General features: G+C 42.8%; 1 protein-coding gene and 1 non-coding gene across 2 annotated transcripts in view; both read left to right on the top strand.

Annotated features, from left to right (window-relative positions):
• Positions 1 to 1,360: 1,360 nt before the first annotated feature.
• On the top strand, positions 1,361 to 1,434 carry TRNAN-GUU. Its single transcript has one exon. It is a non-coding gene; the product is annotated as a tRNA-Asn (tRNA).
• A 12,651-nt stretch (positions 1,435 to 14,085) lies between these two features.
• OSTN (osteocrin) overlaps positions 14,086 to 17,656 on the top strand; it is a 14,431-nt gene continuing 10,860 nt past the window's right edge. Inside the window, exon 1 of the mRNA XM_008937553.1 lies at positions 14,086 to 14,097. The gene's annotated coding sequence lies outside the window, so the exon portion shown is untranslated. The remainder of the gene's footprint in view (positions 14,098 to 17,656) is intronic.

Genomic DNA, 17,656 nt, shown 5'->3' with positions numbered 1-17,656 from the left:
GTAAGCTGGTCAGAAAAATTGTCCAAACATAAATTGCCCAAACTCATAAAAAGTGGGTGTACAAAATGAACATGACTTCCGTTTCACTGGGGCCAAGGGAAGGTGTTGTCCATCATGAAGGGAGAAGTATAATGCCAAGTATTTGTGTAGGCACGTAACTGTGTGGAGAACAAATGAAAATAAACCCTACACAGTTTTATGTTATCTGTGCATCTAGTTGCCAGTGTTTTGTTGAATCTGTTGCTACTTCAGCCATCTGGAGCACGCAAAAGGGTGAAGCTTCCGATTTTTAAAAAAGCCTTTAGGGCAATTTCCTTAGTTCCCAGCTGTTTCAAGGGCATCACCTAAAGCAGTGCATGTCTTTTATGGTGAAGGGTGAAGGAGCAAGTGAACTGCACCTTGTCTCCCTGGAACTCCTATGGGGGGGTTCTTTTTTTTTTTTTGATTTAAAAAAAAGACACAAATGATAAAAATTTGATAATTTTTAAGTGAGCCATTCAAGCACTTTTGCAATTTCTCTGAAAACCTTAAAATTGTACATTTGATCTCCTGAGGTGTGAAGACCCCAATGAAATGGCTAAGACATATTAGCACTGGGGTCCTCTGAGCAAGGAGAGGACACCAAGTTTGGGTCCTTGCTACTGGAACAAGAGTCTTGAAAATGTCAGATCTAATCCTTAATCCAGAGGTGTCATAGCTGTCAGTCTAAACTGGTCTGTTTGCAGATGGGGAAGTGCTCATTTTACCATGAGATGTCACATCCCATGTCAGTATAGGACAGGTAGCATCTTTGTTGCTGCCATCTCTAGTGTGCTGCAAAATCAAGCCCTGATTGTAGGTAGCAACGAACAGCCAAAAGGTAAAAAGAGGAGCAAAGGGACCCTGATAGTGGCCGAGAGGACCTTCCTTGAGTGATTTCTCTTCAGGATTTCTGCGCCCTTCAAAACAGAATGTGACTGAACAGAACTGGACAGGACAGCTCTGGATTGATCTGTATCATAGAGCTTCACACAAAGATGTTCTTCAACACTTCTGAGCTTCAACGCCTGCGGTTTTGAGTATCAATGCTCCTGACTTAGCTGTGCGAGTAAACTATTGAAATTTGAAATTCTGTATTGTAGATTCAAACCTAGCCCCAGGCCAGGGTGAACAGCAGTGATCACCGTTTCATAACCAGCTGATGGGTTCCTGGGAAATGAGAACTCCTAGCCTTGACTTTCTGAACCGTTCTGAATGTTGTGACAAAGATCACCTTGATCAATATACTATCTCTGCTACTTGGAATCAATGTTTTTAGGAAGGTAACTTTATTTTAGGAAGAAAAATATTTTTTTATTATGAAAGGGCTGCAAAGCAGGGAGTCTCTGTGGCGCAACTGGTTAGCGCGTTCGGCTGTTAACCGAAAGGCTGGTGGTTCAAGCCCACCCAGGGACGGGTTCCCTTTCCTCTGCCTGTGCCAGAGGGGTTGGAAATATATGATACTTAAGGGCTCCTTCCAGCCCAAACCATTCCATGATACTTGGCAATGGGGTACTTTTGGTCATGTGTACTGGTTTTATCTGGGATAGAGTTAATTTTCTTCACAGTAGCTGGTATGGGGCTGTGCTCTGGAGTTGTGCTGGAAAGTATTGATAATTCAGGGAGGTTTTTGTTCTTGCTGAGTGGTGCTTGCACACAGTCGAGGCGTCTTCTGCCTCTCACCCCACCCCACCAGTGAGTGGGCTGGGGGTGCACAAGAAGCTGGGAGGGGACACAGCTGGGACAGCTGACCCCAAGTGACCAAAGGGACATTCCAGACCATGTGACATCATGCTCAGCATATAGAGCTGGGGGAGGAAGGAGGATGTGGGGGGATGTTTGGAGGGATGATGTTTGTCTTCCCAGGTAACACAGGCTGTGTGGGGCTTAGTTCCAGGCAGAGGTTAACCTGTAACACCATACAAGGCTGTCTGTTTTAAAGGATGATATATTTCTGCTGGCAGTTCCTGGCACAGAGAAGAAAAGGGGTTGCTCCCTGTACCCCCAGAGTTAGCTCAGGGCTAGGAACTGGGGAGGAAGTGAATGTACCTACATAGGAAATGTAGTATTGTGTATGATCATACAACAAAAAGTTGTGTTCCTAGGAACCAGTCCTGTTTCGGAGCAAGCAATGGAAATAATACTGCTTCTGCTGCTGTTTTGCTCTAAAAAGAAATGGTAATGTAAAAATAGAGTAATTTAGAAATAATTATCTTCCCCCAGCTAGCTGTCATGGCAGCAAAAGCCCCATAACAGAGCCAGCCCCCAAGCCAAGGTTATTTCTAAACCACTTCTAATTTGTGGAAACCAATTTGCAAAATTTCGGGTGGTTTGGGAATAAGAAAAGTCACTTTACAAATCATTGTCTGCTGCAGGAAAAGCAATTGTCATGGGCCCAGAGCATAAAAGCACAGTATAGGTTTTTTTTTTAGTGTATCAGGTCATGTGACAAATGAGAGGAATACCAAATCACGTAATTTCAACACAGTCAGACAGCTCACGGTCTATTTGCATGGTGATTATCCTCTCAGTTTACACAGATCTTTGCACTCCTGTGGTGCTTTAATAACATCACTTTAAAACCCTGACATTTGGGTAACATGAGGAGCAGCAAATACTTGCAGCACCTACAGTCATCAGTCACTGTCAGCTCTGGTCTGAGGTTTCTCTGCTTTCTAACCCTGTGGTTGTATGCTTAGCTTAAACTCCTTTTTCTGACACTGGGTGTTTCATGTAGTGCCCAGGAAACAACCTGGAGAGTCTCTGGTTGGTGTGCCCTGCTGCCTGAAGCCTTGAGAGCCTGTGCAGACAACAGGCGAAGGGAGAGGTTTGCAATTCCGTGTCAAATGCTGTTCATCAGCCCTGGCTGCTCCCTGGGGCTGATGCTGGTGGCATTGCATTGTTTGCATGGCAGTAGAGCAAGGGACCCGTTTGAGATGGAGTGGAGGGGGAGAAACAACAAGGAATAATAGACAGCTTTTGGTTTGAGGAACTTAGAGGACCAGGTAGAAAAAGGGGATGGAAGAAGGGCAGGACTAAGGTGCTTCAGATAGTGGTTGTGTGTGATAAATGCCTTGAAGCAGGGTCTGATTTTTCTCTTTGCTCAGTCTATGCAGCCAGGCTTTGGTTTTATTTGTACTGGTGTAAATCACAGATAGCTCCACTGACCTCAATGCAATGACAGCACTTTCTGCTATCAGGGCTACTGACTTGAGAGCAGTTATTCCACTTATAACATGGCTGAATAGAAGCCAGTCCTGTATCTAGAATGGGATTACCAGCACTGGCTGGTAGCTGGCTGTGTTTTCTAGTTGTTTCTCCTCTATTTGGTCTAGTGAGAAACAATCTGTCAACAAAGTGGGCACTCCCTGCTCCTGACAGCATTGGAGGTCTTTGAGCATCAGACATCATAGACAACTAGGCTTTGTGATGGCACAGCTGGGCTGTGGGGACTGTAGATGCTTCAGACCCAAGAAGGATCCTCTTGTAACACAACATTCCAACTCCTGTGACACGATGCTGTTCAGTAGCCCAGTTCCTGGTCCTGTCCTGTCTGGCCACTGAAGTTGTGTGCTCGATGGCAATGTGCTTGATGTGAGGCTGCAAGACAGGGCTTGGAGTGCTTAGTCAGTATTATCTGCTCTGTTTCATTCCACTGGTTGGTTGGTTTGAAGTATATTTTGGATGCCTACTAATTCCAATACGAAATTTCTACCAGAGCATCAGAAAAGCCATCCACACTATTTAAATCACTACGTTGATGCGACTGAGCTCATGCGGCTAAGCGATTGCAAATCATTTTCAGATGCTGTCAGCATCTTTTTTTTTTGTACTTGTCTATGTCCTCCCGTGACCATTGCTTGGAGAGCCATGTGCACACTCGAAGGATTTGCTTTGAGGGGAGGACTCAAATATCAAAGTGGAAAAAAAGCATTCAAACCTAAAAGCTGACCATAAAGCCCAGCACATCATTTTCAGAAGCAGAACATTATTGTTACTCTGCTGACAAACTTCTTTTGAGGGCAGCAGCACAGTCCAGCACCATTTTAGATTTGTCCTGAAGCCGCACGTAACCAAAATAAATATATGGTTACATAAGAAACTATATTACATTCTTACTCCTGGGTTCCAAAGCCTAATTGTAAAGTAAGCACAAATCCAGTGTGTCTGCCCTTATGGAGGTGGAGGGCCAACCAGCTCCCTGATGCGATCCAGTTGATTCACACCTGGCATAAGTCAGACAGCCAAGTGGAAGGAAGATGGTTTTGTCCCGTCTTCTGAGGTCCTTGTGTAAGATGGGGAGGCCCTCTGCAGAGATAAAGACATGGGGACAGGTAGGGAGAGGCCCTGAACAGGCTCTGGAGAGCAAGCACATCTCAGGGAAGGCAGTATGTGGGTTTTGGACATGGCCCAGCTTAGTGTGAGTAACTGCAGCCCAGAGGATTATATTGCTCACATGAATCAATAATGATTTATACAGCTTCACCAGTATGCCAGCAGCAATGCCTATAGTTACAGTGACTCAATGCTGTGCATGGTACAAGCCTGCTTTCTGCTGCAAATGACTAGGGCAAGAGTTATGTTGCAAAGCTGTGACGAACCTGCCCTTCCAGAACTAGGCTTTGAAATTTGGCAGGGGATCATTGTACTTCTTTGCCCCTGAAGGTGTTGTGAAAATACATGAATCATTGTTTATTTCGAAAGAGCTTGGACGCTTTAATTTCAAATAGGATAGAAAAAACCTACAGAGGAATCATTTGCCTCATAGCAGAGATCCTCATGAAAGACAAACCTTGGCCTGCAGAAGGGAAGGATCTGGCCGTGTGGCTGACACGATGCAGAGAAGGACAGGGAAACACAGCTAGAATAAGGAGGCAATGTTAGGACCTTGAGTTTTCTGAGGTTGGCAGTCCCTCAGCTTTAATCAAGCACAAACTGTTCAGTTCCGTGCAGAAGGGACGGGATAATGTTCACTGCCCTGAGCTCCCTATGGGAACAGAATGAGGGGTTCTGCCTGGCTGCCTGACAGGGCTAGGATACAGCAGGCACAGAGTGAAATAAGCTGGTGAGATGAAAGGAGATTTTCCATGTCATGATGTTCTGAACAGGATGTTATAGCCCCTGGCCATAGGGTACTACACAGTGCTCAGTATTCTGTCTCAGTTCCTAGACCTGTAGTGTAGCAGAACAATGTGTGTATGTGTGTGCTGTGGTTAAACCCCAGCTGGCAGTTTAGCCCCACACAACCACTTGCTCAATCCCCCTGCCTTGGGATCGGGGAGACACTCAAAGAGTCAAAGGAAGGAAACTTGTGGATTGAGCTCGACAGCTTAATAGGCAAAGCAAAAGCTGCGTGCACAAGCAAAGCAAACGAAGGGAGTCATTCACCCCTTCCCCCTGGCAGGGGGGTGCTCAGCCATCCCCAGGAAAGCCAGGCTCCATCTCAGTTATCTGGAAGGACAAACATCATCACCCCAAACATCCCCCACCTCCTTCCTCCCCCAGCTCTATATGCTGAGCATGATGTCACATGGTCTGGAATGTCCCTTTGGTCACTTGGGGTCAGCTGTCCCAGCTGTGTCCCCTCCCAGCTTCTTGTGCACCCCCAGCCCACTCACTGGTGGGGTGGGGTGAGAGGCAGAAGACGCCTCGACTGTGTGCAAGCACCACTCAGCAAGAACAAAAACCTCCCTGAATTATCAACACTTTCCAGCACAACTCCAGAGCACAGCCCCATACCAGCTACTGCAGAAAATTAACTCTATCCCAGCACAGTGTGTCTGTAAGGGAAAGCTCCCAAAAAAAGGATATTGGAGCAGAAAAAGTAAATTGAATAAAATCAGAGGCCTCTGGACAGCAGGTCAGTGACTGCTATAAAAGCCCACATAGAAGTGAATGTTGTCAATATGGGTGGCCACACATTGACAGGCTTGATAAAATAGTTAACCTGTGATGGACAATTTAAAGTTTGCCCTGCCCAGGGAAGTTGTGATGCTCCATCACTGGAGGTGTTCAAGACTAGGTTGGATGGGGCTTTGAGCAACCTGGTCTAGTGGGAGGTGTCCCTGCTCAGTGGAGGGGGGTTGGACTAGATGATCTTTAAAGGTCTTTTCCAGCCCAAACCAATCTATGATTCTCTGATTCTGTGGAAAAGATACCTACCTCAGACAATCAGAGTTTGAAATCTCTTTACAAAGGAGGCCAGCAGCACCATGCTGTGGACAGTAAGGCCCAGAGAGCTGAATCTAAGGTCATGTAGTTAAGGCAGAAGCAAAGCTGAGATCAACCCAATGCACCAAGACAGGCTGAGGGCTGAATATCTGGAAAGCAGCTTTTAGAAAAGACCTGAGAGTCCTGCTGACCAGAGTGACCAGTAGTTCCCTTGCAGCAAAGAAAGTCAAGAGCATCCCTGGCTGTGTTAGTTTGTGCATGCATCTGGAGTGCTGGGCTTCCCGGTACAAGAAAGGTGTGGCCATACTGGAAGGGCTGTATCTCAGAGCATCTGGCACATATGAGTAGACAGTGAGAGAGCTGAGGTCGTATAGCAAGGGTGGTCTTATCAATGCATCAACCTGATGGGGGAGTGAAGAAGACAGAGCTAGTCTCTCTTCAATGGTACCCAGTAAAAGTACAAGAGTTAATGGGCACAGACTAAAAATCGGAAATACCTTTTAATCACCAGACTTTTTTTTTTTTTTAATGCTGTGGTAATTGCTGAACAATGAACCAACTGTCTAGAGAAGTTGTGGAGTCTCCATCTTTGGAATTATTCAAAACTCAACTGGACACAGCACTGACCATGTTGCTTTAGTTTACCCTGCTTTAATCAGAGGTGTTTAACTAGGCAGTCTCCAGAGCTCCTTTCCAACCTCCACCATGCTGTGATTCTGTAACAGAACAAAGCTCTTCTGAATCCCAGGGTAATGGTCACAGTTCGATGGTCATTGGGATCCTGGACATCTGCTCTTTTTTGATTAAATATTGCCAGCAAAAATATGTGGTCAAGTATGGGGCTGCACATGTGCAGATGGCCTGTGAATATGTGTGGATACCTGCAGAATCCCTCCATGTGCAGGCAAGCCAGTGCATCTGGCCAGCCTGCCAGAAGAAAATGTGAAAAATTGCTGAATTCCACCTAGACGGAATTTCCAGCTGGAAAAAAAGAAGACGTGTCTGGGGAAACCTGGCCCTGAGCTATTCCTGCCTCCAGCATCTTGTGCTAAGACTCTGTACAGAACAGTTTCTCCTTAAATAAATACTCACCTAATCAAACAAGGTCTTTGCACACCAGGAACAGTATATTCGTCACTTGATTATATGGTGGGTTACTTGCTATTCATCCCTCTTCATAGTCTCCTCTTTAAAACATCTTCATTCCTCTTTAAAACTTCATTCCAGCCAAGGGAAAGAGAGTGCCTAGCTGTGTTTGTGTATAAAGGCTTGCTGCTTTTGTCACTCCACCACATCCAGCTCGTGAGGACACAACCGGCTCGTGCAGTTGTGCCACTGGTTCAGTTTACACACACTGCTGGAGAAAAATAAGCTGTAACAAAAGAGAGTCTGTGGGTTAATTTTACTGCTTTTTATCATAGCTGGGTCATAGAGTTATCTGTCTGCCTGCTTGCCTATCTGTTTCACTACTCTGCAGTACCATGATGCAAAACGCTGCAAGTTGGGTGACCTGGCAAGAGAGGGAAGGAATACTCCAGGAGCTGGCAGTCAGTACTCAGTACTTTGGTCCTGTAACAGTACAGGGGTCTACTCTGACCGGCAAACACCTCCCTCCTGCTCCATAGCCAGGTGCTCAGGCTGTAGAGGATCCTTTGCAGCACACCCGGATCAGGTCTCCCCACAGCGTGGCCACCTCTAGAGGGCGGTGATTGACTGATTAATGTTCGTGCTGTAATTGAAGCAGATCACTGGATTATCCTGGATTAATCCAGCTGCGATGCTGCAGCTGTTTAGCAAATCACAGCTTCCCTGCAGAAAGGTGCAGTCTGACAAGGAAAGGTCTTTGTCCAGCTGAAGTGACAGAGGAAACGTGGTCAAGTAACGTAGCAGAATTTGGCCCACGCATCAGGATGAATGCATAGACTGTCACAAAGTCTTTAATTCTTAGAAGTACCAGAGACCTTCATTTCTAGAGCAGCATTTGTTTGTGCTGTCCCTTGCAGGAACCAATCCTTAAGTACACTTAAACTAGAGTGAAACAGGGAAGGAAATCCAATCATTCAGCATCAATTATTCTAAACTCCCAGGTTTACACTAACTGCTTGCTCTGGTTGGCTTCCAGCAAATAACGGTCCGGCTGTGCAAGCCACCATCCCAGAGATGAGTTTATGAGGGATGGGAGGACAGTACTTTCCTTATTAACATCATCTGGTGCAGGAATTGCTTCCAGGGAGAAACAACTGCCCAGCTCCACCCTTCACATGACTTCATCTTCCTCTGCGTTCATGTCAGGTAAGGAACTAGTGGCAACATTTCCTGCAGCATTTCCAGCAATGTTGTGAGTGGTCCACAGGTGGCCTTGCCCAGCTCCAACACCACTGGTTTCTGTCTGAAGAGTATCACTCACCTTCCCCTTTTCCCCAGGACTGCTGTCATCTTTTTGCTGCTTAGCTGCTTTATTTAATTCTTACGTATCCTTTCTTCTTCTACCCATGAAACAAGCTCCACTTCTCAGCTCTGCACAGAAAACGGTGGTCAGTTACAAGCGGAAAAATTGGGAGATCGGGACAGAGTTTCAGGACAGATGTTTTTTCTTCTCATGAGCATGCCTTTGAATTTCAGCTGCTGCTGTGCATTCAGTGCTGCACTGCCTTGCCACGTTTGTGATTAGCTCTGGAGCTGAAATGTGGGCTCTGCAGCCAAGATGCACGCTTAGCTGCACTGTGCTTTGTGTACTGTGCTACAAGGGCTTGTGGGTCAAAAAGAGTTTATTTCAGTGACAGGTGACATCAGCACACATCTTTGAGAAGGGAGGCAGTGTGAAAATGTTAGCACTGCTTCCTCTCTTCCCTCTTAGCACAGAAAGATGGGGCTGACTCTCAATTTATCTTTGTACTTAGCATTGACTCCAGGTAGTGTAGCTAGAGGGGATGGAAACACAATCTACTCATTTTCATTTCTGTGTTGCCAATTTGAATTTGGACCAGGCTGATGTTGGCCCAGACTTACTACTATTTGCTTAGTACTTTGAGACCTCTTTGTATGGTTTTATTGCCTTTCATCCATTAGTTTGAGGATCACTGTGTCCATAGCACAAAAGGCCCTGTCACGCTTCTTGGCCATCTTCACTCCTCACAACCATCTTGGGCTGGGAGCCAATGGCACAGGCAAAAAAGATAAACTGTCTTTTTTATTTCCCAACACATCCTTCTGCATCATAGCATGACTGTTACAGAAAAAGCTTGCATTTCAATAAACTGTCCTTGTTTGGGATCTTTGCTTTGTTTTGAGAGCACTTTTTATGGATTCTTCTATGTCACGACCCATCACAAGCACTTAATTCCAGCACAAAGGAGTTTTGAAAAGTAAATATATAGAAACTTCTAGTAGGAAGCCTGACATTCCTGAAGAATGTTACTGTCCTTATATGCTACTTTCACTTTGTGGGTTTTGCTTCTCAACAATCTATCTAGCTGCAAGGAGTTATCTTAAATGGCAGTGACACAGCAAAAGCTACTCTGATAGCTTGCAGCTTTAAAAATAGCTGTCTTCACATAGCTTTTCCTTCCAAGGTAGAATGTACCTTCAATTGGAAAACATGCATGCACACTGTTAATGCAGGGTCTATTTTCTATAATTCTGTCTTACAGTGAGTCATCTGCTGTCTGGCTCTGTATATCTACATGAAAATAGGTGGGAATCAGCTTGGTTTCTGAAATTCCCTCATATATTGACTGAAAATCTGTGCTGGTTACTTTAAAATGCTTCCCATTCTTTAGGCAAGATCCGAACGTAAGTGCAATGAAAGTAATGTTGGATATTCTCCCTGAACCAGTGAAGTAGCTAGAAAATGCTGGGTGTTGGTAATCTGGTGGAATGCTAATCCACTTTCAGACTGGTGTCAGAATAGGGCCAGTTTTATCAGAAGAGTTTATTATCTCAAGAAATAAAAATAGGTTGAAGGCACAATAATTTGGAATGTATCAGTGGTTTATCTCAGAGCCATATGAATCAGTATCAGCTGAGCACCTGAATTGTGTAGACCAGATATTTATTAAAAAAAAATAGAGAGAGAGTTATCATTTGAAAATAAGAATTTCTTGGATTATTTCTTAGAATGTCAGGGCAAACTTTTCAAAACTGGAAAAAAAAATCTACTTTTTTGACTGTTTAGTGAAACTGTGAATAGTCCTAGCAACCAGAAAGTATCAAGTCACCTGCCTTTGCTCCATGCCAGCTCAGTCAAAAATTCCTGAGGACAGGTCTCCTGCTTTGGCTGTATGCCTTCTGGACCCCACGTTATTCATGTTGATTTATAAGTGACAAATGTGTGACCTTGTGTGAGGAATCAGTGGTCAGTGGAAAGGGTGACATAATTTGAAGAGTTTGGAAGGCAGAGTTTCCATGGGACAACTTAATGATAGAAGGGGGAGACTTCTGTGACTTAGACCCCAGTGATGTAACAGTATTGCCACATTTTGTAGTGGGAGAAAAAAAAAAAGATTAAAAGTATGATACAGCAAAACTAGCAAGCATGTGTAATCATGTGTTGTTCCTAAGATTTTAAAGATGAGGTCTGACAAACCCAAATATTGTTTCCACAGGCAATGATGAAGAGTAAGATTGCTCAACACTTACACAAGTGAACTCTTGCTAACTCCTGCACTCTGAATAAGAACATGTCTACTAAAGGAATTAAATAAAACACTGAGCCAGCTCTATTGATTTGCAAAACAGTGTTGAAAGAATTACAGAAATTACACGTGAGGTCATGAGGCAGCAGGGTGGCAAGTTTGTCTTTCTCTTGGTTTGTAACAAAAAAGGTTCATTTGTTGTGTCCTTACCCCTTTACTGCCTTCACTTTTTTTTTTTTTTTTTTTTTTTTTTTTTTTTTTTTGTCTTCACAGTTGAGAAAATCACATTATGTTTGTTTATTAATTTATGGTTAAGACCATAAAGATGCCTTCCAAACTCCTGTTGCCCTAACTTAATTATACTGTAAATGTAATGAAACCACATTAATGCTGAGGATTCCTGTTCCTTGGGCACTCTACCGGCTGAGTAATCACCATCTACCTTTTTCATTATCTGGGAAGCTTCTGTCTCCAGAAAGTGCCAAAAAGGTGTCGGTTAGTTGTTGCTAAATCTAAGTCAGTTTAGCACAGGAAATTAAATATTAACACTCTAACGCTCTGTTTCTTTGTTTGTTTGTTGTTTTTGCAGGGGGTGGTTCAGAAGAAAATCACTGTGTGTTGGTAACATATATCCTATTCTGGGGTCAGTAGCAGCCCATGAAGATGGCTGATTACTCAGATCTGAGTCTTTCACACCTCCCAGCCAGAGATGTTAGTTGTGTGTATCAGCATCCATTTCTAAAATTTTTTAGATTGTGTCCATTTGTAGGAAAAGCACAGTGACAAATTTATTTTGAAACAGAAAAAGTACTTATTACTTGCATAAAAGTAAGAGCGAGAACCTCACAGTAGGTTTCGGTGGTACAGAAGTGGCTGGTGCTTTGTGAAGCATCAGTAGAGACCCTAAAAGTAAATTTTAGTACCTAGGTCTTGGACATCTTCTTGGAGTCCAAAGAGATGACAACACAGCTGCATTTCTTCTCCTGCTTTTTCTGAAGCCCACTGGCCCACTCACTCTTGTGAGTTGCTGAGTTGTATCCATCTTCCAGGCTTCACCTTGTTTTGTGAAGTACTGAAATGCCTGTTACCAGCATCCAGCTGTCTGTCATCAGCTTACTCACTGTGGCACAGCCCCTGCCTTCTGCCAGCCTGATCAACACCAAACTTGGTGACAGAATGAGGCCCTACAGAGATCCTGCTTAAAGAGCTTGAGATAGGACCTGTAAAATCTCCAAAATTCCTGTGAGTGCTGCCTTGTGTCTTTCCAGTAGAAAAAGGAGAAAGAAACGGAGTGCCTAGGACTGCAGAAGCTGGCCAACAACACCTCGTGGTCATTTGTAGCAAAGGTACACCATAAATCTTATAATATCCCATGGTTAGATCACGGTTATCTTTTTTTTTTTTTTTTCCTGAGATCCTGCATACATGTTTTATACACATCAGTCAAGTACTGCTGGGTCCTTGGACTTCCAGCAACAAGCCACCATCTAAATGCAGGTAGTGCTGTAAAATGGAGAATGGTCCAGCTCTCTTCCAGTGGCAGCATTTTTAGCCCTGATTCAGTGTTGTTTGGTTCTGCCTTTTTGGTTCTGCTGCGGTTCTGGTATCCACAGAGCCTATTTGGACCTAAACACGAGGAAAATTTTAGTTCCTGTGAGGGTGATGGAGTCCTGGAGCAGGCTGCCCAGGAAGGTTGTGGAGTCTCCTCTGGAGAGACTCCAAACATGTCCGGATGCCATCCTGGGCAAGCTGCTCAGGATGATCTTGCTTTAGCAGGGGGAGTTGGACGAGATGTTCTCCAGAGGTCTGTTCCAACCCCTACCAGCCCGTGATTCTGTGACCTCTGCAGCTGCCATCCCTGTTCTGTTATGCCCTGAAGTGGAGCAGTCCCAACCTGCCTGCTCCAGCCTGACCTCGGTGTGGGTCCTCATGTGATCAATCCATGTTTCTGCAGCACTACACCAGGCAATACTCCCAGATCTGCCTGTGCTGGGGTGCTACAGAAATACCTGCTTTGCCTCTCCTTGTTTTCTGGGGCTGTGCAGTCATCTTCTGCTCCTGATGAAAACCAGCCTCCCATTCTCCACTGACTTGTTCCCCCCCCGCCATGCCTCAGTCAGGGTGTGTGGCAAAACCATGCTTTGCAATGAACTGATTTGGCACTTCGTGGCAGCTCTGTAAAATTCTGTGGTGATGTCCATTTGGGAAATGAGCTGTGCTACAATATGATTAAGTTCTTGTCTTTCTCTAGTCGCTCTGATCAAGACAGATGATGAAAGTAAAGCTTTTGCCCCCTGGCTGGCACATTTTTCCCACCTATTGCAAAGCTGCAATTGAAATCTCCTTTTACTGTCATCGTTTGTAGGAAGAGTTTTTGGGAAGTCAAGGTAAAACTGTTTTTGAAAGTACTGTGCCTATCTGTTTAGAGAATAAGGTCACTATGAATTAACTCTTAGGAAGTCTGCAAAGGTTGGAATTTTAGACCCAAAAATGGGTTTACTATTGCTGTGTGGATCAATTAAAAACTGAGATTAAAGAAAAAGGGGGCAAAATAGAAGATAGACTTATTCCAGTGAGGCAAACAGGGAATGAAATAGGTCCTCTGTCACTGCCTAGGGAAGACAGACAGCTTCATAGCTCACACTTTATGGTCATGTCAGTAACTGAAATGACATTTCTGAATAACTTAAGTTCTTGTAACTAGCTTCACAAAACACACTCCTTTTCTAGTGCTTATCTTACAGTAGTGTTAGTACACTAAAAATGCATTAATTAATTTCTTCTTGAAGTTAATGAAGTCCTTCCAAAGTTATTCCTGTCATCTCTGAGAAATAAAGTTTAAAAAAAAAAAAAAAATTCAGGACATCAGGTTTCTGTACTGTAGTTTGCAGAAGAGAGAGGTTAGAGGAATGGTGATGCTGCTGAAAATCTTTGCACTCCCATGGCTTTCTGAATCTTGAAAGAAAAATAATAATAAAAAAAAAATCCCAGCCTAAACCTTTAATTATAACCTAATCATCTTGATCAGAGCAATAAGTATTGCAAATGTGAGGCAAATATGTGTGTGAGAGTGCAGGACAGAGAAAGGTTTAGGGCAAGGATCAGTGGAAAATCTTTAGAAATGATGTAAGAGAAAGCAAAGGCAGGGATTGGAGTGTGTAGCCTACAGCAGAGACTATAAAAACTCTGAAAGAGAGCTGAACATTAAGGGATAAGTTAGGGGAAAGAACATAGCAGGACCATTAAAGTTGGAATTGCTTGTACCCAATGCAAGGTAAGAGTGAGGACAGAGATGGGTTGGGGAGGTTTTGTGTTTTCTTCTCTGATTACAGAAGCTTTCTTCCCTTCTGTGCTTTCTTCCCTTCTGTGCTTTCTTCCTTTTATTTCTTCTCAAGTTTTTTGTATTAACATTGCATGCACAGGATATACACATGCCCATATCTGATAGGAAAAACCCAGCTTCACTTTGTAATTTGGGATAAAGCTAATAAGAAGCCTATCACCTAGTATTTTTGGTACTAAAATTGAACTAATAATATTCAGTGGAAACTTATTTCCTTCAGTTAATCAACCAATATTTAAACAAGATGTGTCAGTGCACTTTACAGCAGTGCTTAGTTACTTTCATGGTTTTGCAGTGCTTTATAGTAAACTGCTGTCTGTTTATATTGTCATGGATTTTCCTCTGAATGTGTTATTGCCAAACGCATATTACTTCTTAAAATCAGCTGAAGAACTACGACAGAATAGTTCCTTTGCATTACTAAATACCATATGTGATAGACTAGTTTCATGCATGTAATGTATTGTGAAACACAGATAAATGATTTAGGGAAAGTGAAGATCTGCAAAAGACTTTTATTGTATCATGTATTAGATAAATGTTGATGCAGATTCTGCCACATTCCTGCAATAATAGAATAATGCTGCAAAACCATTCCTTCATAAACAGAGTAATTATCATTATCCAGTGATCTGACTATTTGAGCTTTGTACCACTGTAAATGAAGGCAGACGCTGATTTAGTGATAGTCATTGTACTTTCTCCATTCTGAGGTAAAACTATTTCACTGCTTCTTTTTGCCTCCCAGACTGGAGTTGTACAAGTAAATACATGTCAATAGCCTTTGGTTTAGATGTCCAGAGGCTACAGTAAAGTTCCTAATCCACTAATTTTTGAAGAACAAGCACGCTGTGCCTTTAGATTTCCTTACTTGGCTTTTCAATTTGGAATGACAATCCTTTCATTGGGAGTGCAGAACTGAAAGCTGAGGAGCTGCGGGGACGTTTTGTGCCCCTGCCCACTAATGCACTCACTGACCCCGGGGCAAATTATTGCATTTATCTGTCTCTGCTCACGTGTGTTCAAAATGCATCCCAACATACTTTTCTTGTAAAATACTTTGAATATCATGAGGAGTAACAGGCAAAAAAAGTTCCCCCCAAAAACACCCAAACAAAACCAAAACGAACCAACCAACCAAACAAAAAAACAACCCACCAAGCCAAGCAGATCTATGGTGTAAATGATGGGGAAAATGCAAAATGTATCTGGCTAGACTGGGTATTCTTCAGTATTTATAAATACCTACCACACTGATTTCAGCAGATTAGGGCTGTTTTCACTCTTTGAATGAAAGGCAAGTGTGTCTCCTCAGGCTTCTTGAACAGCAAATCAAAAAATTTGAACCATACAATAGTTCTAAGAGCTCTCTTGACAGACTGCAAGTGATTGCAGCTTTGCTTTTCTTTGTAGTCAACCCAGAGAAACAGATTACTCTCTAATTTCCGTTTGCAATGCATCTTCACCAAGATTTTTTTTCTTCAAGTAACATCTTTGATCAGATCATTTAAGTGTTTATCCAGTAAAGCAGCATCAGCGTTTGAGTCTCATTAAGAAATTCCAGTGCCATTCTTGTCTCTTGAGAGCTTATCTGGAAGGCATATCTTGAAGGATATTTTTACCAGACTTGAAATATTCTATGTTTTTATACTGATAACATATTCTGCTAGTATACACTTCATACTAGGTATGAAGAACTCCTACTCATCACTCCAGTGCTGTTAGGAAAGGAGATGGCTTTTCTAAATATAAAAAATCATAATATATTTCTCCATTTTTATTGATAGAAAGTTTTCTTATTTTTACATTAAATGCTGAAGATGGCACTCTAACAATGAATAGTTTTTTGTTCTAGTGCTAAAGTTGAAAGAAGTCTGAATGGGAAGTTTTAGAAAAGTTAAGAAAAGTTGGCACATTCAGTCTATACCTATATAAATAGTGTAGGGCTGGGAGTTTGTTGGCAATGTTTTGTTTTCTGCAGTGCATACCAAGAATGGTGCAGCTTGCTCAGTTGTCTTCCTTAGGAAAGGTGCTTCCTTATGAAAGATAGGTTCTTTCCATTAAGAGATATTTTCTTACTATTATCACTTCTGTTTGTGTCTCCTGCTTCATGGTCTCCTACTTTTATGGTGTTGATATGAGTTTGGGGGTTTTAATTTCTAAAATCTCTTGCTAAAAATGGACCTATTGCACAGTGTAGTCAGTTTTGCAAGATGTCAGACTTATCTCTTTCCTTCCCATTCTAAGGAAAAGTGCCCTCATATGTTCTGCATGGCCATTTGGTTTTATCTTCTTTATTCAAATGAAGAGATGAGTACCATTACTGACTGGTCATCCACAAGTGTTTGCCCACTTTAGCCAGTTATTTTTTTTTCCTGACTCACGCTTGTGTGTGCTAAGTAAAGGTACTCCAACCCCAAGTGTTCGTTTGTACACTCTGCATGGGAACTAGAGGTCCATGTTTTCATCATTTCATCATACTAACCATGCAATTCATGTGCCGCTCCCACAGACGTTTTCTTCTGCAGGCAAGGTCAGTGCACAGTCTAGTCAAGCCCTGCAGGGTCTAAGCCATTGCTGAATCTGTTTTATCTGAGTACAGATGGTGAGCATCCTGTGACTTCACCTGCGTCTACCAAAAGGGCAGCTATCAATAGCCAAGTCAGCATTTGTAATTGATACTTGAGTAAAATACAGACAAAGATGATTATCATGGTGATATGAAAATACATCAGGACCAACCACTGGAAATGATATTGTTACAGTGAATGCAATTATTGAAATGAAGACTTTGAAAAGCAATGACTAATCTGATGTGCCTTCTTGAGAAACCTTTAAGGAACTTCATTTGCGAAAAGCAGAACATCCTTGGCCTTGAAATACTGTCTAACAAAATGTTTCATTTGGGACACAGAAATACCTGTGTATTCTCTCAAAATTCCTCTTTGCATGCCTCTTGCATAAGTACATGAATTTTAAGTTCTCTCTGGTTACATCAGAAGAAACCTACCTGCCTCTGTCTACGTAGTCAGGAAACTGAGAATAGAGGGAGAGTTACATTGCAGAAGCTGACAGTGTCTACCACATATCTGATAAACTACATGACATTGTTTAAAAATCTACACCTGCTCTGGGAAATACATTATCAGGACAGCGCCTGACACCGATTGCTTTACATTTCATTTTGCCTTAAAGTCCCACGCTTCAGTGTCTTGCTTCAGTACCTTTTTAGAAAGCCGTATGTAAGAAGTGCTCCATATCTCATCCGTGGGATGAGGACAAAAACACCACTCTAACCTAATTTTTGGACTCTGCCTTTTTTTTCTGAGGGTGGGATTTGGTTTTATATTTCTTCCTTTTCTATGATATTTACATGACTAGAAATTACATTTGAGATATACACAGTCCCTTAAGAGTTTCTGAAATCACTAGGACTGCTGGTATGGGCATGTTTTTGGCTTTGTGGTGATGAATATGCTACAAGTTTTAG

Source organism: Merops nubicus, unplaced genomic scaffold, assembly GCF_000691845.1.
Source record: "Merops nubicus isolate BGI_N331 unplaced genomic scaffold, ASM69184v1 scaffold22433, whole genome shotgun sequence".
Taxonomy (NCBI): Eukaryota; Metazoa; Chordata; class Aves; order Coraciiformes; family Meropidae; genus Merops; species Merops nubicus.
Note: the sequence above shows the minus strand (reverse complement) of the source record. Positions and strands in the feature narration are given on the sequence as shown.